Genomic DNA, 26,392 nt, shown 5'->3' on the forward strand with positions numbered 1-26,392 from the left:
GCCATACTTGTCTCCCTCCTACTCCTGCATTCTTGTTGTCCCTACCACCTGACATAGCCCACCCTACAGGTCACTAGCTAGCAGAAGTGGGTCAAATGCCGCACCCCTGCCTGCTGATCCTGGTGTGGGCTCTGCCTGTAGGACGTGCATCTCATAGATCCTGTCTTAGTCTGCCCCAGAGTGGAGATGAGTCGTGTTCAGAGTGCATTTTAGTCTTGTCCCAGAGGGTGTATTCTACAGGATGTGTTTCCAAATGCATTTCCAAATGTTTTTTACACTAGCTGGCTGATTCCTTCTGCTGCATTTCATTGGTAATGTATGTCCATTGGCCAATGTTTTGAAATTCGGTTGCTTGAAGCTGAGCACCTAAAGTCAGCTGGAGCTACAGGTGCTCAGGAGCTCTGAAAGTCAGGTCCCTCAAATATAGACTTTGTGGGTGAACAATTAAGTTACCCCTGTGTGAAAAGTTTTGCCATTGGGCTTAAGTGTGTTGTGAAATGGAAACTTACGTGTAAAGTGCTCTAAGAGATGCCCTGATTTATGGTCTGTGGCTCTGCAGGTGTGTCGACTTGCACTTGCTAGGTCCATGCCACTCCAGTGTGTTCAAACCACTATCCTAACACTGGAAGACTGCGTGCTTGCTAAAGTTACCTGGCTGGGCACTTGCCATCTGCTTCACCAGCACATTTCACAATGAATAACTCCATTCTTGGCCGAGGGAGCACAAGCAAAGATGCATTCAGTGTGTACATAACTTTTCCTATAATCGCTGCTTTGTTCTCCCTTGCTTCCAGAATTCCTACACTTCAAGTTGTAGGAGGCAGCCCTTGATTTACATAGCTGCCTTTTTCGTTAAGTAGCTTGGGCTAGTAACTAGCTAGTAACTGTGTGTTTCAGAGTTAGATCCCATAACTCCAGCATTGATAGGAGGGAGAGTAGGGTTTTGAATGGCTGTTTTTGCAGCCTGAATCCAGTCTTAACTTTAATGTAAATGATTTGTTCACTATCTGACCTGAGAGTTAGTGACCCTTTACCAATCACACTGCTCTGCAGCCTTGGTTTGCCTTTCTTTGTTCCTTGGGAAGTGTGTGCAGGTTTGGGTTATTTTAGGGTTTGTTTTAGGACTCTTAGTCAGTTTGTCGGTGCCACTCTATTTTCTGCAACTTTACAGCAGGGATGTGGGAGCTGTAGACGGACTCCTGGTTTGATATCAGGAAAGCGGCTCTGTTCTGTATGAACGCTAATGGGCATAGAGACTTCAGCTCCCTGGTCTATCTAGGTTGGCTGGTCAGGGTAAGGGAAGCTTGCAATGTTGTTGCTCCTCCTCTGTGGATAGAGAATTTCACTGTCCAGGGCTGTCCTCCTAGCACCAATTTTGCCTAAAAAACAAATGTAAAGATCTAGCATTCTAAAGCGTCAGATCGCAGCCTGTCCCGGCAAGAGATGTACAAATCACTTTCCCTTTTGTTGTGTAACTAGCTACCCCTGAAAAACAAATTTCCCTGTGTGGGCTCTCCCACTGGGTTGGTAATTCTCCAGTTCTGACTTGTTTTGGTACAAAATTTCCTTTGCAGGCTGAGGATTGAAAACTAGGTCATGCTGGAATGTGGCCTTGAGGAGTTGTAACTAACCCCTTTGCACTCGCTGTAGACAAGCACATTGTGTTTAACATTGCAGACTTTTAGCAGTCAAGGGAATTAACCATTGGAGCAGTTTATCTAGGGATGTGCTGGAGCCTCCATTGCTTGGAGTCATTAAATCAGTATGCTGCAACTTGACCAGACGTTACGGGCTTGATGCAAGAATCACTGGGTGAAATTCCCCGGTCTGCGTTATACAGGAGGTTGGACTACGTGATCGTAATGGTCCCTTGTACCTTTAAATTCTGTGCGTCATGTCAACTGGGATTGGGCCGTGGTTTACCTACACTAGGCTGATGTGATGTTAAATGTGACAGCCTGTCTGCACAGACTGCAGTTGTGTGTAGTATCGTGTGCCCTGAGAGGGCTTGTTTACCCATCCTGTTGTGTGCCCGTTTCTATGGTGTCTGAGCACATTCTGATACTTGCTGCTCACACTGTGCCTGTCTGCTCTGGGCATTGCAGTGGAAGCCATGTTCAAGGTTCAGCCACCCACTCAGTGGGTCAAGGACATGAGGAATGCATACAGGAACTTGTGGGAGGTTGTTCGGAGGTGGGAGGGGAGTTGCTCAAAGGCTGAGGGTGTTCTCATCCATGGCTTTGCCTCTGCCCAGGGCTCTGCAGGGGGCAGCAGCCGGGATTCAGCATGCCCCTATAGTTTGAGACTGTCTCTCGACAACCCCTGCTTGGATGTTTACCTGTTGAAAACACCCTTCAGAGCAAAACTAAAGATTCAAAATAGAAAGATGTCTCGTGGTTCAGGGATTCTGAATATATCTAAATCTGAGTTGATGGTGTCCCTTTGAATCCTACCTAATTCAGCAGGGTTTAGGTCGCCATACTGGTAACCTTGCCCGACCTGGGACTGACACAGAGTGACCTCTGATTAAGCCAGATGAGTGTCAGACTGCTTTGCAGTGGGATTTGTAGCTTTCTTCCACACAGCTGCATTGTGTGATGCTTACCCTGCTGATAGACTTCAAACTTGTTTTCTTTTTAACTTTGATACATTACCAAAGGAATGGTACAAGAACTAGGGATCACCCAATGAAATTAATAGGCAGCAGGTTTAAAACAAACAAAAGGAAGTATTTCTTCACACAACGCACAGTCAACCTGTGGAACTCATTGCCAGAGGATGTTGTGAAGGCCAAGACTATAACACGGTTCAAAAAAGAACTAGATAAATTCATGGAGGATAGGTCCATTAGCTATTAGCTGGGATGGGCGGGGATGGTGTCCCTAGCCTCTGTTTGCTAGAAGTTGGGAATGGGCGATGGGGATGGATCACTCAATGATTACCTGTTCTGTTCATTCGCCCTAGGACACCTGGCATTGGCCACTGTTGGAAGACAGGATACTGAGCTAGATGGACCTTTGGTCTGACCCAGTGTGGCCATTCTTATGTTCTTTTGTAGGTTGTGTACTGGCTGCTCTTACCTCTTTTAGACTGAAGCATGCTGGCACGGAGTTCATGTTTTACTGCAGCATGCTCAAAATATTGCCCTCTTCCAGAGCATGCTAAAATAAATGAAAAACTTGAGACAAAAGCCATGCTCTGCATCTGACCTCATTGCCATGTGTTTCATGTTCATGATCTCTTTTTCAGAGTAGCAGCCGTGTTAGTTTGTATCCGCAAAAAGAAAAGGAGTACTTGTGGCACCTTAGAGACTAACAAATGATCTTTGTGTGTGTTTGTGAATTAAGCCACTCACATTCACGGCTAGTGAGGTAGTATCAGAATCTCTCTTTTATAGATAGGACAACTAAGGAATGGAAAGGTTTCTTGCACCAAATCATACAGCAGCTCTGTCGCAGAACTCAAACTTCCTGACTCGCAGTTTTAACCACCAGATCATTCCTCTGTCACCACTGCTACATCCTCAGAGCTGGCCAGTATATTCCCACTCTTCGTGGGACTAGTTCCCTAGACGGTATTTCAAAAGCACTGTAGGATCTTTGGGTGCATGTTGGTGCTTGCCGATATTGTGTTCTTTACAATATTCCTTGGGATATTTTTAATTAAAAATGTGATGCCACCAAATGGCCGAATTGTGTGTTGCTGCGTTCCCTCTGCTGCGCCTAGTTCCTGCGATGTGCTTCCCTGTGTTTTAAACATGCATAATTGCAGTTAAATAAAATAATCACCATCCCCCTGGGAATAAGTGTGGGACCATTCCTAACAAAAATGTCTGGAGAGCGAACAAAATGGACTTGACTGTCCAGTTTGGTAGGACTTCTCTTCACTGTTCTAATTCTCTCTGGCCTTTAAGGAGATGCTGCCATAAGCTGTCTAAATTGTATCTCTTTTTAAAATATTTTCTCTCTTAATTCTTTGAAATAACCATCTGGAAGCTGGAAAATGCCACGTCGTTCTGCACCAGCTTGGATGACTCGCTTTCTCATTTGGGTAACTTTATTTTAGACTTCCCGCTGTTTCTGGCAAAGCTCAAAATTATTGTGGCTTAAAAACGTCCTTGTTTGAGTATAAGCTTTGATGCCTCCGCTCTGGGAGGTAGTGTAAACTGCTGTTGCAGCAGAGGGTGCAGGCGAGCACAGAGGTGCCTGCCTCAGTTTGCTGACTGAGATTATCTCTGCAACGTTGGAGGTAAAATGTAAAGGAGCTGGTCATCCTGTTCTCTGGGGTGATTCATTGGTCTGTAGCTAACACCAACTAGTATCCCATCTTGTGCTTTGTCTGCTAGGAGGTCGATCCATGAAGCATTCAAGATAATTTTCTTTGCTGTGTTATTAGTGACTCGGAAACAGGTAATGCCATATTGGACATAGAGTGCCACTCCCCCTCCCCTTTTGCCCACTCAGTCCTTCCTAAACAGTTATAACCATTGATTGTAACATTCCATTCATGCATATCATCCCACCACATTCCAGTAATACCAACTAGATTGAATTTATGCTCATAAATGATTAATTCCAGTTCTTCTTGTTTATTACCCAGGCTCCTAGCAGTGATGTATAGGCAATTAAAGAATTACTTCTCTTCCTGACTTTTGGTTTGTTGGTTAGTTTTTTTTCCTCAACATCTTAATTTTGGTGTGTAATAAATAAGTTCTCATATGTTCCCCCTTTTTACCCTCCGCTTTTGTTATTAGTTTAACGCCCTCCTGATTGCTCTAGGCTGCCTGCCCTCAAGGAGATTGCCTCCCCCTCAGTAGAAGGGGAACCACTCCAAACTATACAGCCCTGATAGAAGGGGGACCAATGTTTCACAGAACCCACACCCTCTGCCCTACACCACTTACCTAGCCAGCGGTTCGCTTCCAGAAGCTTCTCTCTCCCTTCGCTCATGGGACAGGAAGGATCTCAGAGAAGATTGTTTGGACATTATTCTTCTTCAGTACGCTTCTGAGTTCCCTGAAGTCATCTATTAGCTTTGAGAGATACTTCTCATGTTATATATCCCTGTCTGTGGGAAAAGAGGGGTGCTGAGGGAAGGGCGAATTTGTTTTGATGAATGGCAAGGGGCATACAGGACAATGGAAAGCTTGTCATTGCTAAGGGCAAACCTTGGATATCGTTGTCTAAAAGATCTAGTCAAACTCACCCAAACGTTGCGGGCTCAATGCTGGAATCACTGAATGAAGTGCTATGGCCCGTGCTATGCAGGTGGTTGGACCAGACTGTAGTGATATCTTGTGGCCTTGAAAACATCTGAGGCTGTGAAAACATGTCTTCTCCCCAGCCTTCTCCTGCTGTGCTGTGGTCTGCTACACCAGTGTGGACTTGCTGTGGCATCTGTGCTTGGTAGGCACAGGACCCTTTCCTCCATTTCCCCACCCCTCCCCTGCCTTCTCCAAGTCTGGATACTTGGGATTAAGGGGGAGGAATTAGCCTCATGTAAATTGCTTTTTAATGTGTCTGTATTTTTGGGTGTTGGAACTGGACTAAATATTCAGGGTTTAAAAATAAAATAAAAAATCCAGGTTTTTCCATTGCCTGGTGTGGAATCCTCTCTTCTGGGTCTTAAAGCCACAGTCGATGTATGGTGACCTAAGTCATAAATTTCCTCCATGGTGGGAATTACCATGTGAAATTCTCTGGCTTGTGGTTCGCAGGAGGAGGGCAGACTGGATAATCTTAATGCTGCCTTAAAATCTATTTGAATCTTTGTGTGAGTTGCACATGAGCCTGGCATGTGGCAGGAGAGATGTTATTAGCAGTGCTGTCTGGAGCAGACAGTTCTCAGCATAGATGAGCATATTTTGTTCTGTCTGCATGGCCAGGCTTAGCTTTTCCTCCTCCATAATCTTTGGCTATCATGTGTTTTGAAGGCTTCCCTTCGACAAGGGCAGGTCTCTGAGCAAGCTTCGGAGGGCAGCCAGCATATTCCTATCAGCTGGTGCATCAAATTCTTGTGAGGATTTTTGTAAGAGAGACTGATCCTTCAGACACTCCTGTTAATGCAGTGTGGAAAAGAGAGGCTTTGGGTTGCTTTTACTTTTAAGGATGTGAACGGCTGAATTAATTAGTAGCTGAATGGGTAGCAGCCCTTGAACCTGATTGCCTGCAAAACTGGGATCACTACAGAAACAAAATGAGAATCCCCCTTCTCTTTTTGAGTTTTCTGTCCTAAAGGAGAGAAATTGGGGTGAGATAGTAATGTAGTCAGGGTGTTGAGTTGTGGATCACATGGTTGCGTATCTCAGTGCAGTTCTAGAATAGAATTTAATGGTGGTTGCAGATCACAGCAGAGGAGCCAAAGGATCGTAAGATATATTTGAGGGTTCCACACCAATGGTAACCAGAACCCAAAGGTTATTTCCCATCTAACAAGACAGGAAAGCTGTGGTGTAATATGAGAGATTCTAATCACATCTTAAAAGAAGGTAAATCCAACCTTTCCTTTAGTAATTGGTTATTTTTTTTTTAATTTCAAAATTTCAATGCAAATTGAGAAGTTTTGATGGAATTTTCCTCATTTCCCCTTCCACCTTTCAACCGGCTGCATTCTGTCATGAGAAAATAGCTTTAAAAAAGTGAGGTGACTTATACAGGGAAAAGGCTGGGTGATTAAGCAGTAGCTGTTAGCGAGAGGCACAAGCACCATTTGCAGCGAGTAGTAGTGAATCAGTGAGTGACGGTTATTTCTCAGAGGGGTGTTGCGAGTTCACCTTCATGACAGCTGCTATTTGTATTTGCTCATAACTGCCCCAGCTCCTGCTTTGGGATTAAAACTATCCAGGGTGGAAGTGAGTTCTTTAGGAAATTGGGCAACATTCATGAACTGTTTGAATTAGGAAGAAATTTACTTTGCCCATTTGTTATTTGTGTACAAACCGTTTGATAGTCCACTTCTGACCCCTGCCCCAAATGGGCTGAGGTTTAAAATTATTATTTTTTCTGTTGTGTTTGCAACCAGATGTTGCAAATGGGATCTGGGCACCTTTGTATTAGGCATTTTATGAACACAGAATAAACTTCACATGTGACTAGTTCTCAGTGAGGAGGAGTTGCTTGATAAGTTATAACCTGGGGCAGGGGGAGGGTGAAAATAATTGTAAAAGCCTGATAGGCAACAACTTAACTAAAAAGCCTATGGCATTAAGAATCTTGTTCTTTCCACCATTTAGAACAAACCTGTTGTCAAGCTCTAGGCATTTTTACCATAAAAACAGCATTGTGCATCAGCCACAGCGAAGTTAACAAAGGTGAACAAAAAAACCTCCCTTGCCAAACAAGAACCTGCAGCTGCAGGCTTTGTTTATGGAGAGGATTGAATTTAAAAATCTTCTGGGATGTGCCAAACAACCCCAGAGTGCCAGCTAGGGAAGGGGGGATTGTTTTTATTCTATTTCTGCCTCTTAAACTAAAACAGGGAGTGTGCGAATGTGTATGTATGTATGTATAATAAAAATGGTAAAGCAGCATTGAGGCTGAACATTTGCATATCACACAAAATAGTCAAGAAAAACTTAATTTGAGGTTCCAGTCGCCAGTCTTACCTGGCTATGTGAACATAAGTAATAATGTAGACTCCTGGTGAGACCATTAAATGCCTGATCCTGCAAGGCGCTAACTGTCCTCGGCTCCCACTGAAACCAGCCCTGCTTGAGGACGTGCAGCGCCTCACAGGATCAGCCACTCGGTTTTGGGGAGTCTAACTTGAGATAACAGATCTGATTTTCCATAACTCCCTTTGACTGCAGGAGGAGCTCTGAGTGCTCAGCACCTCTGCAAAGCAGACACCAGTTATCTCAAGTTTGGCACCGAAAAATAATAGCCCTAACTATCTAACTTAATATGAGCTATGCGCAGAGCAACCTTGTGTAGGAACCTTTTCATTTCCTGGATCGGTGCTCAAGCTTGCTTCCTTATTAATGCACTTATTGCATTTAATATATATGCTGCTGTTGAAGGCTCCAGGCCTGCAGTCTGCTGCATGGTGGGACCCCATTGCCTTGGCTGGGACTTCACCCAGTGGTGTGTGGAGTGGCTTGCGGAGCTGGGGCCACATGTATTGTGACTGTTCACTGTAGGTTCTGATAAGGAAGGAGACATTTTTGAGCCTGAACTATATGGCAGTCCTTGTACTTCTTAAAAAACTATTCTGCTGGTAAAGGTCATCATAAGGTGATGACAAATATCTCTCCCCCTCTGAACTTCCCCCAGTAAATGCACCGTGTGCAAGGGAAGGAGCCATGGAACAGGACTTTCCCCACTTGACCCTGAGAATCTCCATCCACTCATCCAGTAGTGACCATCTTTCTGTCCCATCACAGTGTCCCATAACGGTTGGTCCAGGAGCTTCTCCTCTGCAGTGCGTGTTTCCTGGAACAGCCTTTCTGTATCTCCCTGCCTCACTGGCTCCGCATCTTTTTTCAAATATCATCTGAAAGTGTCTCTCTTCTCCTCTGCCCTTGCCTCCATAAATAATATCAGAGGGAAGAGGGAAATTAACTTGGAGAAGCTTTTTGATAGTTTGTATGTCAGATGCTATATAAACTAGTTATATTGGATTGCATTGCTCTCCACTTCAGTGCAGCCATTGATTGCTCACTGGCTCTCGGCCCATTAGTGCCGTTAGGTATTTCGCTTTCCTTCAGCCAGCGCTTTTTCTTTTCTTCCTAGTTAATGAAACCGGAGGAGCGCTGCACTCAGATCCCATCTTCAGCCAGTTCACTTCTCCCTGATCCTCCCTCTGTCTCCGGAGAAGCTTTCATCTCTTATTCTTGCCACCTCCTGGTCGACAAGTCAGATAATTTGCAGAGTAGTTCGATTGTCCTGCCGGTTGGCAAAGGTCATTGCTCGCTGAAAGCTTTGGTTATAGGACCATTGTTTGTTATGTGTGTTACAGTAGATGGAACAAAACATGTAGGGACTGGCCAAAGGATGACAAAGGGGGCAGGTCATGGTGGGGGAGCAAATAATTCAAAGGATGCAAAGGCCCAGGTTTGAAAGGAATCCATTCGGGTAGGATAGGAGAGAGGGTTATAGCAAGGAGAAATGGGATAAAACTGAGCAAAAGAATACTTAAGGCTGAATATCAGGAAAGCCTACTTAAGAGAAATGGCTGTTAAACTGGAGAAGTTTCCTAAAGAACATGATGGAAGCACCATTGCTTTGATGGTATACGACTAGCTTGGACAAAATATTAGAAAACACAAGCAGAACAGTGTGGTACTGACAGGGGTAGGTGGATGAACTGATCTTATTGTTCTCCTCCTCCCCCATCTCTTAATTTCTTTGATTAGAGGTGCCAGTGTAGCTCGGTGCCATATACGCCCACTGTCATTGTGTATATAATGCTGAAGAAAAATAATGCTTGGCTTGCTACAGAGCTGATTGCTCTAGATGTGCCCATCAGTAACAAAGGCAAAATGCCAGCCTTGAAAAGTTTATAAACTAAATTAGGCAGATCATGACCTGGGATGAAAAGGAGGGGAAACAACCAAAAACAAGGGGAAGGGGAGAGCGGCTTGTAGGGTAGACAGTTATTTATAAGGAAATCAGGTCATTTAGTTTGTTGTCTAATTATAATGGAAGGATAGGAGAGAAAGTTAGATTGTGATCAGAAGAGTTGGCTCATGAAATTGAGGGGATAAACAATTCTCTCTCTAAAAAATTGAACACATTTTGGAATTGTTTTGCAGCGTGGAACTGCTCCTTAACAGTTATAGGACCAGAGATGGGTAAAGCTTCTGTTTTTTCATAATTAATCTTGAAGTCTGAATGGCTTTCCAAATCTGTCACACAGTTAAATCAAATTTGGAAATGCTATTATTGGGTTCGTTAAGTGTCAAATGGTTTCACCTGAGTATTGTTCTGTGTTCTTTGCCACAAACATTGATCTCTATTTAGCTCTTTACTTTTATTATAAACTGAACAGGAATTCTTTCTTGTACCTGTTCCTGCTTTTGTCAAAAGAATTAAAAATGCACAGAACACAGCTTTGCTTTATTTTTATCTGGAGCCTGGAATAACAAGTGGTCTTGCTGGCCAGAAGAGAGTTGCATGGGCAGAAACTTACATTGGAGTGGAAGCATGCATATTATTTTGCCTGGTTCTAGCCAGTAGAGTTCCTCATTTCCTGAGCACAACAAATTTGTTGAAATTACAACACCTGTGAAAACCTGACCACACCCGAGATAGTGTAGCTTTGTATCTGTTTTTCTTGTGTGATCATTAATGTGACTTGTAACTTTGTTCTCATTTCTAGCTGTAGAAATATTTTGCTTTGGATTTAAAAAGTAAACAAGAAAACACTAAATTGATGGGTTCCTTCTGTTTGATGTAAGGCTAACAAAAACAGATCCATTTGTTTTTAAAACCTCTAGAGACAAAACAAGTCTTAAAGCTATGAGGAGGAGGGGAGAATACGGTTTTAGGTACTTCATAGCTTTGCTCGTTGGTGCTGTTGGCTCATTCCTGACTAAAGCCAGGCCTGTTCGTTTCTCGTCCCCTGTTGTCTCATTTCGTCTCTTCCACTACAACTGCAGTATGCAAATAGTTGAGTAAGGGAAGGATGATTTGCACTCCCACCACACAATAATGAGTTATTCATAGTTAGCAATGGATGAAATGCCGGGTAAAGGAGGAGGAATGGAGATGATGAGAGAGAGGTGATAAAGAGACATTTGACTTCCGAGACAACACACGAAGCAATACAATTTCACAGATCCAACATAGGTCAGGACTATTCGAGACCCTGCTGCAGTTGGTGGGTTTTGTTACAGTTTCCAAAGTAATCTCTCTCTCCAAACATATGAGACATTGGCCAGCATCCTAGATGCCTCACAATTAGGGTTCAGACCAGGGTTCTGAACAGAGATGGCTCTAGTGGCACTAAAACAATGACGTCTTTGTGGTCATGAACACAGATAACTCCAAGCTTATACTGCTGGGCTTCTCTGCAGCCTCTGACACGGTGGACCACAGTGTATCACGAACACGCTTACATGACACAGCAGGAGTAGAAGGCCCAGCAGTACAGTGGCACTCATTCCTTTTTGACAGAACTCTTGAGTGGTGATGGGTAACTGCCCTTCCTCTCCAGAGGTGCTCCCCTACTGGGATCCCTCCTACCCCCACTTCTCTTTAATATCAACATAAGACCACTATCAGAGGGGTAGCTGTGTTAGTCTGTATCCACAAAAACAACGAGGAGTCCGGTGGCACCTTAAAGACTAACAGATTTATTCGGGCATAAGCTTTCGTGGGTAAAAAAACCCACATCTTCCGGTGCATGGAGTGAAAATTACAGATGCAGACATAAATATATTGACACATAGAGAAGGGAGTTACCTTACAAGTGGGGACCCAGTGTTGACCGAGCCAATTCAATCAAGGTGGATATGGTCCACTCCCAATAATTGATGAGGAGGTGTCCATACCAAGGGAGGGAAAGACCCCTGGGAGAGAGAGTGAGATCCCCTGGACTCAGCTGCCAGCAGGATGCTGGTGACATTCACTGTCTACCTCAACTGATGCAACCACTACCACGACTAGAACATCAGACTGCTTACAGGATGATGAGCCGCTGGTGCAAGAGGAACCCAGGCATGACTGGTTGGAAAGGGGAAATGCATTGATGAGTTGGCCATCTCCACCTCCCATCGAAGGCTCGCAGCCCACATTCGTCAAAGTGGTCAAAGCCTTGGGGTCCTGCCAGACTCATAAGAACGGCCATAGTGGGTCAGACCAAAGGTCCATCTAGCTCAGTATCCTGTCTTCTGACAGGTTTCAGAGTAACAGCCGTGTTAGTCTGTGTCCGCAAAAAGAAAAGGAGGACTTGTGGCACCTCAGAGACTAACCCATTTATTTGAGCATAAGCTTTCATGTGCATCCAGTGAAGTGAGCTGTAGCTCATGAAAGCTTATGCTCAAATAAATTGGTTAGTCTCTAAGGTGCCACAAGTACTCCTTTTCTTTTTGTCTTCTGACAGTGGCCAGTGCCAGGTGCCCCACAGGGAATGAACAGGTAATCATCAAGTGATCCATCCCCTGTTGCTCATTCCCAGCTTCTGGCAAACAGAGGCTAGGGACCCTCACTAAGCTTGGATGACAAGGTAGCATCTGTTTCCCAAAATGCCCTTTTACCTCCAGCGTGCTAGGAAACTCCCAGATGAAGACCTGCCCACAGTGATCCCAGCATTCGTCACCTCCAGGCTGAATTACTGTAACTTGTCTCTGAGGCTGAATGTGTTCACAGGCTCCAGATGGTACAGAATGTGGCTTCCAGCCTTCTCCTTGGCTCAGACTGCCATGAGCATACCTGGCTCATGCTCAAATCCCTCCACTGTCTCCAAATCAGCTTACGATGCTGGTTTAAGGTCCTAATCTTCGGAGCAATTAATGGATCAAGCCCCAACTAAATCAAAGATTGAATTTTGATCTATGAACTACAGTGACAGCTGTGCTCCTTTGGGGCGGTGCAGATCACTAAGCCCAGCATGAAGCATGTGAGAGCTGAGCAGAGTATTCTCGGTCATGGGAATCCAGCTATGGAACAGTCTTCTAGAGGAGATCAGGAGAACCCGGAGTCTGGCCAGCCATAGGGAACATTGCAAGCCCTTCCTCTTTAAGAAACCCTTTCCAACATAAATGATGCACAAACCATGAACACCCCCTACCATTCCCCCCAGCTCCCTACCCTGAACAGAGTTTTGACACTAAAAAAGGAGATGTGCCAGAGACGCAGAAGCGGCTAGGGACTTTGCTATTGGTTTTACGTGGTAGATGCTCAAATGCCCTGGTGATAGATGGCAATATAGAACCCTACACGGATAGATAAGATAGTTATTGGACTATGCCAGGTCCAGCAGGTAGGAATGAGCCACCCCACCCTCCTGCCCCTGCATTTGTCCTGCAAAACTCATCTTGGGATCCAAGAGTTAAATAGGGGTCTTCAAAGGGCGTGTCTTCACCACAGAGTTAGCTGTTGCCCCTAACGCAAGCTCCATCCACACACAAAACCCTTTAACTTGAGTGTGTGGTGGTTCTTGAACTCAAGCTGGCCGATCCGCCGGGGTGCAGGCTCTAGTTCGAATTAGCACAACTCCTCAGTTGCTAACACAACCACTCTGTGTAACTTCAGTGGGATTGCGCAGTGCAACTGCTCTCACTTGAGCTTGGCCTAACTCAAGTTAATTTGACTGTCGATTTGTGAGCTCTGCGATGAAGATGTAGCCCAAGGATTTTGGTAAGACAGATTTTCCTGTCAGATACACCCATACAGTCCTATTGTCTTCAAATTCTGTCACCAGTTACATGTTTGCAAACCATATTGTTTTCGGGTGTAACAGTGGGCAGAATTGCCACTTGAATTTATTTAAGAATTCAGCTGCTGATACTGGAGGCAGAATAGAATCCAATTCACTCTCCTTTTGCTGTCTTGAAGTCTACGAATGAGCCCCCTCTCACAGAGCATTATAACTGCTGGTCCATCATGCTGCAGTTGGAAGTGTTGTCCTTACCTCTGAGCAGAAAGCCTTCTGAGTGGAGCCTTCTGCTTTCTGTTATGGGAGATGTGTTCCCATTCACCCAGCTTTTTGGTTTGCCTCATGGCCATAAAGCTATTGCTTGTCGACTCAGGGTTCCTTTCTAAATGTTTTCCTGCAAAATAGCTCCCTGCCCTTTATGTAAATGTAACAATTCTATTAGCATAGTCTGAAGATGCATATTAAACCAAACAGCCCTAATCCGTTTTTAAACATCACAGTTCATTAGCAAGTCTGTCCTTGCTGTGAGAGAATGCAGCCCTTAGCTGGTAGTGGATTCGGGTAGCTGCTCTGCATAAATACACTGGGTGAAATTTGAAATTTAATTAACCCCTTAGCTGCTGGACATCAATGGCACCTCCCCTGCCACTGTGTTCCATTGACTTGATCGCACATTCAGTGATTAAGACATACCTGCAACTTGTAGCAGCTGTGGTGCGGCCTGGTCATATCTGACACCCGTTCTTCCTTTTCCAGCTGTAGAGGAACCTCAGTCTGAGTGGGGGTTGGGGAACTGTGATGTAGCAGGCTGCTGATCCTTCAGGTGGCAGTTCTGCAGCTTACAGTGCAGAGGACAGAAGAGAGGAAAACATTCTGTGTGCCGAGGGAGATGATGTGCGCTAGTTAAATAGTTGAAGATGTGTGCCTCAATTCTCCACCTGGTTTAAACTGATTGCTTGCTTGAGTCAGGAATGTCTGCCTCCTACACTTCTCGCCAGACACTGACTAGGTGCGTGATGTTGTTTCTTTTCCCTTCCCTTCCCTTCCACTCACATATCACGACTTGGCCACTGTCAGACTGTAAACAAATATTATAGCAATTACGTAAAGAAAAACTCTTCTTACAGAATGTTATTAAGCATTCAAAATCCAGTACTCAGAAGTTAGGAAATACCACTGAGTTGGTAAGTTTCCTGATGGTGGGGTATCTTAAAATGCTGCTGCAGTTAGGATGTAATCTAAATTATGTCAAGGGAGCCTAGAACATATGTTTGTATAAAACTATATGAACACATGAACCGGAGCTAGCATTGAAATGCAGAGTTTGGGAGTGGTTTTGTGTTTCAGATCCACAAGTGAGTTCCCAAGGACAGCCCTCTGGTAAGAAGCTCTGCTCTCTGTGTCAGACAACATTGATGTGATGTGATTTTTTTGCCTGTTCTTAGACCCTGCTTAGAGGCTCCAGGCTTCTTTTCAGCCTCTGGCTAGTAGGTGTCATTTCATAGAACCATAGAAATGGAGGCCATCTTAGAGACCTCAAGAGACCTGCACTGAGACAGGACCAAGTAAACTTAGACCATCCATGATGGGTGTTTGTCTAAGACCTGTTCTTAAAACCCCACAATGTTAGAGATTTCACTACCTCCTTAGCTAACCTGTTCCAGTAAGTAACTATCCTTATAGTTACAAAGTTTTCCCTAATATCAAATCTAAATCTCCCTTGCTGCAGATTAAGTTGATTACTCCTTGTCCTGCCTTCAGCGGACAATGGAGAACAATTGTTTGATTATAACAGCCCTTAACGTATTTGAAGACTGTTCAGAGATTCCGAGATTCCAAGGCAAGACGGAACCATTGTGATAATCTAGGCCGGACGTCTGTATAACTCTGGCAAGAGAACTTAGGCAAAATGATTCCTAGAGCATATCAAACATCCAAGCTTGATTTAAAAATTGCCCGTGATGGAGAATTTACCGTGACCCTGGGTAAATTATTCCAGTGGTTAATTACCCTCACTGTTTAAAATGTACAGCTTATTTCCAATCTGAATTTCTCCATCTTCAACTTCTAGCGAGTGGATCATGTTACACCTTTCTCTACTAGACTGAAGAGTCCATTCTTAAATATTTGCTCCCCATGTGGGTACTTATGGATTCTAAGTACTTCTTCACACAACACACAGTCAACCTGTGGAACTCATTGCCAGGGGATGTTATGAAGGCCAAAACTATATGTGAGTTCAAAAATAATTAGATAACGTCATGGAGGATAGGTCCATCAATGGCTGTTAGCGAAGATGGTCAGGGATGCAATCCCATGCTTTGTGTGTCTCTAAGCCTCTGACTGGCAAGTGCTGGAACTGAACAATAAGGGGATGGATCTTTTGAAAAAGTGCCCTTTTCTGTTCCTTTCCTTTGAAGCATCTGGCATTGGCCACTGTTAGAAGACATTTCAGTAGTGGTTGCACTAGTGCCAATGAAAGAGGTAATATAACCTCTCTACCATAGTCACCGACTCTGTGGGTGCTCCGGGGCTGGAAAAAAATAGTGGATGGTGAACACCCACTGGCAGCCCTGTGGCTCAGCACCTCCCCCACCCTTGGTGCTTCCTGCCCACTGGCAGCCCTGCTGATTGGTTCCTCCTTCTCCCTCCCAGCACCTCCCACCTGTCATGATCATCTGTTCCGTGGTTTGCAGGAGGTGCTCAGGGGGAGGGGAAGGAGCGGGAGCAGGAAGAGGTGTGGTTGGAGTGGGAAGAGGTGGGGTGGGTTGGGGAGTTGGAGGAAGGAGTGGGGCCTGGGGCGGAGTGAGGGTCGAGTACCCCCTGGGATCTGAGTAAGTCGATGCCTATGCGTTCTACTCCTACTTGAGATTCTCCTGTTTATGCAACCAAGAATTGCATTAGCCTTTTTGGCCATGGCATCTCACTAGGAGCTCATGTTCAGCTGATTATCCCCTACGACCACCAAATCTTTTTCAGAGTCACTGCTTCCCAGAATAGAGTCTCTTATCCAGCATACATGGCATACATTCTTGGTTCCTAGATGTATATGTTTACATTTAGTCATATTAAAAGACACATTGTTTGTTTCACCCAGCTTACCAAGCAATGTAGGTCACTCTGTCAGTGACCTGTCCCTCCCCCAATTTTTGTGGTGTTTTCATTTTTTATCAGTCATGATTTTATGTTTTCTTCCAGGTCATTGATAAAAATATTAAATTGCGTAGGGCCAAGAACCGATCCCTGTGAACCCCACTGGAAACACTGATTCAGAATTGCATTTTGAGACCTATTATCAGGTCCCCACTCAATCATTATATCTCAGTACTAAATATGCCCAGATTTTTTAACCTTTCCTCACAGGTCAGGTTTTCTAAACCTTTGATCATTCTTGTTGTTCTCTTTTGGACTCTCTCCAATTTGTCCATATCTTTCTTAAAGTGTGACACCCACTGTGGGACCCAGTACTTTAGCTTTCAGCACTGCCGAGCAGAGCAGAATAGTTACCTTCCATGTCTTATCTACCACACTTCTTTTAATACACCACAGAAACATATTAACCCTTTTCTCAACTGCATCAGATTGTTGGCTCATATTCAATTTTTGATCAACTATAACCTCCAGATCCTTTTCAGCAGTACTACCGCCTTGCCAGTTATTCCCCATTTTTTTAATTGTGCATTTGATTTTTCCTTCCTAAGTGTCGTACTTTCCGCTTGTCTTTATTGAATTTCATGTTGTTTGTTTCAGACTAGTTCTCTAATTTGTCAAAGTTGTTTTAAATTCTGTTCCTGTCCTCCAAAGTACTTGCAACCCGTCCTAGCTTGGTGTCACCTGGAAATTTTATAAGCATTCTCTCCACTCCATCATCAAAATCATTAGTGAAAATATTGTGTAGTACTGGACCCAGGACAGACCGCTGGAGGATCTCACTAGATACATCCTCCCAGTTTGGCAGCGGACCATTGATAACTACTCCTTGAATATGGCTTATTAACCAGTTGCGCATCCACTTTATAGTAATTTAATCTAGACCTCATTTGCCTAGTTTGCTTATGAGAATGTTAGACTATGCCAGAAGCCTTACTAAAATAAAGATATATCACATCTACTGCTTCCCCCCCATCCACTAGGTTAGTAGCCCGGTCAGATAATTTTTTTTCCTCTAATTGTTTTGTGGGAATTTTCTTGACGAGAAAATGTAGGAAGCCCTAAATAGTAACCATTAGCATATAGGGTAGTGTCCCTGTCCAGAGGAGGTGGAGCGCATGATGGCTTTTTCTGGGTATTTTTGTTTATTGTCTGGCCAATGGCAATTGTTGACTCTTTTTGATTTTAATGCTGCCAGCTGGCAGGCTTACTTTATCAGTGTTTTGGTTCTTGGGGCTGCTGGCTTAAGTTTTAATTAGGGCACTCCAAGCTTCTGTAGGGGTGTCTCTTCTTTAAAATTTGGTTAAAATGTTTTCTTTTGAAATTGACGTGCAATGCCTAGCCAGTGGGGTGAATTAAGGACAAAGAAACCCTGATGGGAACAGCAGTCAGACTTTTCCTCCATGGTTTTTAATTTATTTGTTTTTAAATCTTGATCTTCACAGTTCTTACATCAGCCCTACCGGAAGCTTGGAATTAATTTTTCCTTATCCCATCAGTCTCATTCATGTTTTGGTTTGTCACCACAATTGACTGATCCCTGGGAACCTCCGTTTTCCTTACCTCTGCTCCTCTCTCGTGCATGTCGATCATGGGGGCCAAGTTTGGAGCTTGGCCCCACAGGAGAATGGGGTTTCAAAACACTTGACAAATGGTTAGGCAGCTGGTGTGCTGTGAACATACTGTAATGACTCCCAGTTACATTGTGCTGCCTGTCTGTTGTATCTATCTGTTGTCTCATTTTATGCTTGGACCAGAAGCTGTTTGTGGCATGCACGCTGTCTGTGTGTGCGTGTGTACGAACGCATGTGCAGTGCAGTGGAGACCTAATGCCTGACTGGGGCCTCTAGGTGCTACCATAATACAAATAAGAAACAATTTTCTTTGCCCAGTGTATATGTAGGTTATGGCTCCTAAATCAAAGCTCTGATCTAAAGAGCGCACCTTGGTGCGGTTCACATCTGCTCGCTGTGTGCCTGTCTGTTAAGCCGAGGAAAGCCAGTGTTTATTGCACGCTGTCTACCGTAACTCCAAGGGAGTGAACGGGATTCTCTTCTGCCTAGTGCACAGCATCATCAGCTCAGTTCCAGCTGTGGCTTCGTTTGCTGTTGGCTGTGATGTATGGGTACAGGAAGAAGAGCCTGATTTTCGGCTCTTGGGCCAAGCGGCAATGAAACAGATACATCTTGTTTTGATTTGCCAAAGGAGAGAATTTTAACATAGAAGTGAGGGAGGGACAAATTACTATGAAACAAGGATATGTCCTTTTTGGATTCTTTTTCCTGACCACGACTGCACTGAACCTGGGAAAGCCAGAACTATGGCCCCAATTCAACAAACGGGGTGTGTGTGTGTGTGTGTGTGTAAGTAAAAGTCCCATGGGACTTCAGCATGTGCTTACAGTTAAGCGTGTGCTTTAGGTTCTTTAACGAATCGGGATCTGTATGTCTTTGAAATTTCATCTCTTCCCTGCTTCTACTCCCCCTTGGACACCTTTACCCCCTATTGGAGTGGGCACCTCAAAGTTTCTCCTATTGGCCTTCTTTTTGAGTACTGGACTCTGTATTTTGTTCATCTTCTTCAGTCAGGTTCCATCTTGGTTCTGGGGTGGGTACGGCTGGGCTGGAGGTAAGGTTGCCGCTGCCTTTTCCAGTCCAGGACACATTCATTGACACACAGGGTTATTTTGCTCGTTCCACATTATTTTCAGGACAATGCAATGGTCCTGGGCATGGGATTTCCCATATAGACTTGGCAGAGTCTTGCTAAATTTCCGTTGGGTTGTGGCCCTACCTGGCTTATGCCAATAGTTTAATCCTTGCTGGATCCCATAGTAATTCCCAGTCCTGGGGATAAAGTCCCAGAACAAGGACTCTGTGGTGGTGTAGATTCCTGCTTGAACAAGATGTGCAGAGTATTAATCCATGAAGATATGAAATACACAGTTTCCTTGGGTTACCTCTGACATAGGTAGCCCTGTTGTTGTTCCCACAGGGTCCGGAGGAAACCAAGCCTGTGTTTCTGGTGCGGTTTACCTGAGAATTTTGGATAGACCTGTCCTTGGGGACAAATAGCTGTTGCAATTCCTTTTGTGTAGGGAGGTGTCTGAAGGAGAGCTCGGGGCAACTTTCCATCACTGTGAGCAAATTTCAGGCCACATGCTCCTGGAGAAGAGGTTTGAAAGGAGCACCGCGGGTACTGTATGTTCCTGGGCTGGGAGAGAATTCAAATAACACGGGAAGCTGGTAACGCTTACCCTTGGCCGTGTGTGAGTATTCTGAAAATAATATCTAATAGAACACCGCACAGTGTCATTCCAGCGGGATCATGCTCTACTGTCCTAGCGAGATGGGAGTCTTTGCTTTTGGTTATAGGTTTTATGATGGAGGAGACCTGTGAAAACGACTGGTTTGCTCTGTAGAGAGGCTGAATATTGATGAGATATGCTTCTTGCCATGCTGTGTGGGAAAGAAGGCAGGCTTAAGTTTGCTGAATTTCAGAAGTGTGCACACACTTGTCAATATCTGGCTCCCAATAACATGCTCTTGAATATTTTTCAGAGTTTATTTTTTGGTAATGTGTGTGTGAACTTCAAAAATACATTATTTGGCTTATAAACCTTAGCTCTGGAGTGGAGCATTTATGTATGTAAAAAAACCCACACAACCACAACACACCTGCTGATGTATGAAATGGATATACAGGCTTATGTGGAAGGAAAACTAGACATACACTTTTAAGTACCACTGAAATTCAGGGGACTAGGAGAAATTTTGGGGTAACAGGCTCCAGATTGATGGCTCTGGAATCTGAAATCCTCTTTCTATCTACAGAACAGGTTCAACATCGTCAATACTTTGCAGGGAAAAATAGGGACAATTGGCATTTGCCATGGGAAAAATACTATTGTCGTAAAACGTTAGTACATCACTAAAGGAAATCCTGCCATTGAGTTTTTGCAGAAGCTGTTGTATTTACTACCATGTTAATATACTGGAATGAAGCTGTATTAAAATAGTATAGTGAAGTCATAGTGACCGACCATGGTATTTGTGTAGAAACTCTACTATTATTTACCAACAGTCAAACACACAATATTGTGTGAAGATGTCGTGTAATATTTGCTATAGTCCACAGTACTGTCCCATTTACCATAGTGTGCTGAGGCATGTGCTAGAAGCACACTGTAAGTAGTAAAAAGAAAAGGAGGTCTTGTGGCACCTTAGAGACTAACCAATTTATTTGAGCATAAGCTTTCGTGAGCTACAGCTCACTTCATTGAATGCATCCGATGAAGTGAGCTGTAGCTCACGAAAGCTTATGCTCAAATAAATTGGTTAGTCTCTAAGGTGCCACAAGTCCTCCTTTTCTTTTTGCGGATACAGACTAACAGGGCTGTTACTCTGAAAACTGTAATTAGTGTAACTTACACTGTAATGGTCTGTCCTGAAACCTACAGTTAGAAACATAGGCTGTGATAGAAACTCCACTGAAGTCAAGGGAAAGACTTACACTGATGTCCATTGGGCTTTACTTTGGACACGTAAAGCAGTGCAGCCCTTCCTCCTGTGAGTAGTACCTTTTAAACGGGAAGATATGGTTGTTAAAGACTGTTTTATTTGCTGTGCTTTTACTTTAGTTTCTATAATAAAATGTCTCATCATAATCATACAGTGTGGTGTAGTATTTGGGTTATAAGACATTGCACTGTATAAAATTTATCTTAATTGACTAGTAATAATGGCAGCTTTTCCCAATGGGTATTTTTCTGCTGTAGGATGCTGGTCTCTATGGGGCTGATCTGACCTTCCTTACTTTAGGAAAATTCCCACAGCCTATAATAGGATAAGGAGTAGCCTGTTAATTCATCCTCCTTTTTAGATCAGTGATCAAGCTGCGATAAGGGACGGTTCTGAATGTCACCTTGTCATTTGTTCTTATTTAAGTAGGATCATGAAGAAACCCCATATTCTTTAGTGTCTCCAAAATATGCTTTACAAATAAAAGGCAAGGTCCCTGCCCCACAGGTCCTCCATTTTGATTTTAGATGGGACACAAGCGAGGGTGATATGCTAGTGCAAGGGCGAGGGGGTGAGGAAGCAGACCCCAATTTCTCAAAGCACTTAAGTGTGTGCTGAAGCCTCATTGTGCCCTTAAGAACTCCCGTGCTGGGATGTCCAATCTTGGTATTACAAAGGCACAGCTTTACAATTTGCCACGAGTTTCAAGGCAGCACCTACTTTGCATATATGCATTTGCATAATTTTTAAATGAAAAATGTAGCAGTGCTATTTGCTTGTATGTGTGTCTTCCTTGGTTCTGGGAGGGGCATTACTTACTGTTGAATGTCAGCAGCCCCAAAGCAACCTCAGAAACCTTGATCAGTTTTGCTTCCACTCTGCAGTTAAAGGGAAGGAACAGTTACAAGCCACAGTTTAGGGCTTTTGTGGGCTGCATCCAGTTTTTATATTGGTCAAAATTCACTGCCATTTGTTTCTAGCTCAGTGAGAAATTCCCTGTGATTGAGGGATGTGGCTGTTACTTAGCATTTTCAGGACAGTGCTGTATGTTTGTACAACACTTCTAGACTGCAAAGAGCTATGTAAGTGCCATGGACTAATGTTCCCATTTTACAGGTGGGGATACTGAGGCACAAACCCATGTTCCCAAAGAGAGAGCAGAGCCAGGTCTAGATAAATTTTTGGCTCCCAGCCCTGTGCTCAGAGCTCTGGAGTTTGCTGTTTATCTGAATGCTCTGCCCAGAGGTTTCTTTGCTGGTGGTATGGATGCTATTTAAGCACCAGCACTCATTAATATTTTTCTCCTCTGTCTGTGGTTAGTGCTTCCTTTTCACAAGCTTTCTCAATTTTTGAAGCCTTCCAAGGCCAAAATATGACAGAACAATGATTCTTGGTTGAGCATTGTGTTTTTACCCTTCTATTATGTTCTTTTGTTGTCTTCATTCAGTGGATCACAGGCACCTGATGGGAAGTAGTAGAGGAAAAGACCAAATCAAAACTTCCATCAAATTCCGTTTTTTAATGTTCTTCCCCACATAAAAAGGTGACACATAATCAATCCTCCAGTGACCCAGCTGTTGTGCTCAGCGGCCTTTTGCTTGGATGTTGTTATTTTCTAAGTGCAGGTATCACTCTTGGGCTTTAAGTGTGCTTTTGAATGTGGTTGTTTAACTATACCTCTGCAGGATAACACTTTTCATCAGAGGTTCTTGGTGCATTTGACAAACATGAATTAACTAAGTCTCCCTATCCCCTTTTGCAAAGGTATGACCCCCCTTTTACAGGTAGGTGAACGGAGGGATAGGAGCTAAGTGGCTTGACCAAGGCCACATTAGTGAGTGAGTGGCAGGGTTAGGAAGACCCAGAAGTCCTGACTTTTGCAAGATAGCATTCCCTTGTTTGTTGCTGAATTTGAAATTGCTGCAAATTTTTGCATGTTCCCAAGTATCCTTTGCTTTTGACTCTGGCTCTCTCCTCCCCTCCTTTCTTTCACTTCTTTTCTGCCTTTTCATATTTTCTGTTGTCTTCATGATGGGCTGAGAAATGGAATTACTCGTGGGGGAATTCTGCACCCCTGTGGGGATGTAGAATTCATACCCTCTTCAGATTTCGTGGCTCCCCCGCAGAAAAATGGGGGAGCAAAGAAATCTGTGGGGAGCAGACGCTCCTTCCCCTGGCAGCCTGGGCGCGTCTGCTGGGAGCAGCCAGCAGCAGAGAGCAGATCACCGTGGTGGGGGGAGGAGGGAGGGTCTGTGTGTGTGTGAGCATCCATGGAGAGATGTTAAGGGGGTGGGGCTGGGCGCCTGCCTGCGTGCGAACCAGTCGGAGGGAGGGCATGGCTACACTTGCAGATGTAGAGCTCTGAGTTAAACCCGCCTTCGGAGAGCGCAGAAGGGAAAGCGCTGCAGTCTGTCCACACTGACAGCTGCAAGCGCACTGGCGTGGCCACATTTGCGGCACTTGCAGCGGCATTGGGAGTGGTGCATTATGGGCAGCTGTCCCACAGAGCACCTCTTCCCATTCTGGGGCTGTGGCTTGTGGGAAGGGGGTGGGGGGCATTCTGGGTCCCGTCCCAACGCCACGTGATGCAGCGGTTCGTATCCCAGCAATCCCTGTGCTTCCGTCCACATTTGGCACCATCTTTCAGTGTTTTTTGTAGTGTGCGCTCTGTCTTCCCTTTCGGTCTGCGAGAACGGAGCCCGAACTGCTTCAGAGTATGCTGACGAGTCTTTCCAACATGTCACGTTTGGCCGTCGAGTTATTCCTTATGATCCAAAGTGACAGTGAGGGTTCTGACGATATCGACTGTAGTAACATATACGACACGAGTTTGCTTGTGGCATTCACGGACAAGCTCACCACCGTAGAACGCCACTTTGGGGCTCGGGAAACAAGTGCTGAGTGGTGGGATCACAGGGCTGGGTGGTGAAGCTACAGGTGTTGGAGGCGGCTGGTGGTGGTAAGAACGCGGATGTTGGGGAAAGTGGGTTGGAGGTGACTTGGGAGCACAAGGGAAAGAGTTTTGGGACAAGGGCTGCAGTGGGGGTCGGGCACGATAGTGTTCTGCCTGCATGGCGACGAGCGCCTGGATCGAGTCCGCTTGGTGCTCCATTATGCTTATCAGCCGATCCGTGCTTTGCTGCTGGAGCACCGTGTTTTTGTGCCGGCGGGCCTCATTCTGCTGACGGATCCTCCTTTCACTGTCCCGCCACTCCTGCCCTTTTCGATTTTCATTACTTGAATGCTGCATTACTTCATGCAACGTCTTCCTTGTTTCTACGTGTTTCAGAGAAGCAGCTGTGTTAGTCTGTGCTCGCAAAAAGAAAAGGAGGACTTGTGGCACCTTAGAGACTAACCAATGTGTTTGAGCATAAGCTTTTGTGAGCTACAGCTCACTTCATCAGATGCATGCAGTGGAAAATACAGTGGGGAGATTTTATGTACACAGAGAATATGTAACAATGGATGTTACCATACAGACTGTAACAAGAGTGATCAGGAAAGGTGAGCTATTACCAGCAGGAGAGCGGGGGGGTGGGGGGGGGAACCTTTTGTAGTGATAATCAAGGTGGGCCATTTCCAGCAGTTGACAAGAATGTGTGAGGAACTGTGTGTGTGTGTGTGGGGGGGAATAGTTTTACTTTGTGGAATGACACATCCACTCCAAGTCTTTATTCAAGCCTAAGTTAATTGTATCCAGTTTGCAAATTAATTCCAATTCAGCACTCTCTCGTTGGAGTCTGTTTTTTAAGTTTTTCTTGTTGAAGAATTGCCAGTTATAGGTCTGTAATCGAGTGACCAAAGAGATTGAAGTGTTCTCTGACTGGTTTTTGAATGTTATAATTCCTGACGTCTGATTTGTGTCCATTTATTCCTTTACGTAGAGACTGTCCATTTTGGCCAATGTACATGGCAGAGGGGCATTGCTGGCACATGAAGGCTTCTACGTGGCCTATTTCTGATTCTTTGGAGTCTTTTGGCCAGTGATAACACAGACGGCTGAGATCTCAAGGTTGCATCTGTAAAGGCAAAATGCAACACTTAACAGAGGCAGCATTGTTCACACCAGACAGAGCAATGATTCCCCTGTACTTAAGGGCAAGCACAGTCTACACAATGGCATAATTTGCCTGTCCCAAAGCGAGCACACATAACCCACAGGAGCCCCAAAATGGTGAGTAAGCACAGGGTCAAGCATGACAGATTGTTTCATGGCTGTATTGTCCTCTGGGTTTCTGTGCCTTGGGGAGAGCCAACAGCGGCAGGGGACCCCTATACCGAACACTGTTCCCACATTTTCCACAGGAGTTCGTCCTGGAAGATATCTCGCTGCTGAGGGTGACCTGGGAAGCAAGGGAGGGTCTTCTACTGCAATGCGGATTCCGCCCTGGCCCATATGCAGCTTGCCTGTGTGCAGCAATGGTCCCCCCGCCCCTCATGGCACAGTGGTGCGGACAAGTTAGCCTTACTGGGACGAGAAACACAGTGGCTCTCTCGAGAAACCTGCCAGGCACATTGCCCAAGTTCTGGATGAGACCTTTGAAGAGATCACTGAGGCCGATTACCATGATGTGAGAGAGCACATCAACGCCCTATTCCACATCTAGGCATGCATGCAGCCCTAAGCCTCCTCACCCCAAGAGCCCGCACTGAATAACTTCCTTCCCAAAATAAAAGCTGCTGACTGGGAACCTCCTCTGGTGTTTGTCCTTCCCCAAGCACCGGCCGCCACGACTGGCTACCTTCTTCCTAGCTTGAGAACAGCTCCTGGCTGCATGCATCTAGGGATTCTGGAGTGTCTTCCTCTGCCTCAGCACCCTCACTCCCACTTTGCTCCTCCTCCTCCTGCCTTGTTGGACTGGGCTCTGAGGTGTCCATGGTGGTACTCGGAGTGGAGGTGGGGTCGCCCCCAAGTACCACCTCCAGATCTTTGTAGAAATGGCAGGTTGCGGTGGCAGCACCGGAGCAGCTGTTTGCCTCACGGGCTTTGCAGTAGGCATTCCGCAGCTCATAGAATCATAGAATAACAGAGTTGGAAGGGACCTCTGGAGGCCATCTAGTCCAACCCCCTGCCCAGAGCAGGACCAATCCCAACTAAATCATCCCAGCCAGGGCTTTGTCAAGCCTGACCTTAAAAACTTCTAAGGAAGGGGATTCCACCACCTCCCTAGATAACGCATTCCAGTGTTTCACCAACCTCCTAGTGAAAAAGTTTTTCCTAATATCCAACCTAAACCTCCCCCGCTGCAACTTGAGACCATTACTCCTTGTTCTGTCATCTGCTTTCACTGAGAATAGTCTAGATCCATCCTCTTTGGAACCCCCTTTCAGGTAGTTAAAAGCAGTTATCAAATCCCCCCTCATTCTTCTCTTCTGTAGACTAAACAATCCCAGTTCCCTCAGCC

General features: G+C 45.0%; 1 protein-coding gene across 12 annotated transcripts in view; it reads left to right on the plus strand.

The window, feature by feature from the left end:
- TSNARE1 (t-SNARE domain containing 1) overlaps positions 1–26,392 on the plus strand; it is a 695,747-nt gene that overhangs the window by 70,581 nt on the left and 598,774 nt on the right. The window lies entirely within an intron of this gene.

Source organism: Lepidochelys kempii, chromosome 2 (genome assembly GCF_965140265.1).
Source record: "Lepidochelys kempii isolate rLepKem1 chromosome 2, rLepKem1.hap2, whole genome shotgun sequence".
NCBI classification, from domain to species: Eukaryota; Metazoa; Chordata; order Testudines; family Cheloniidae; genus Lepidochelys; species Lepidochelys kempii.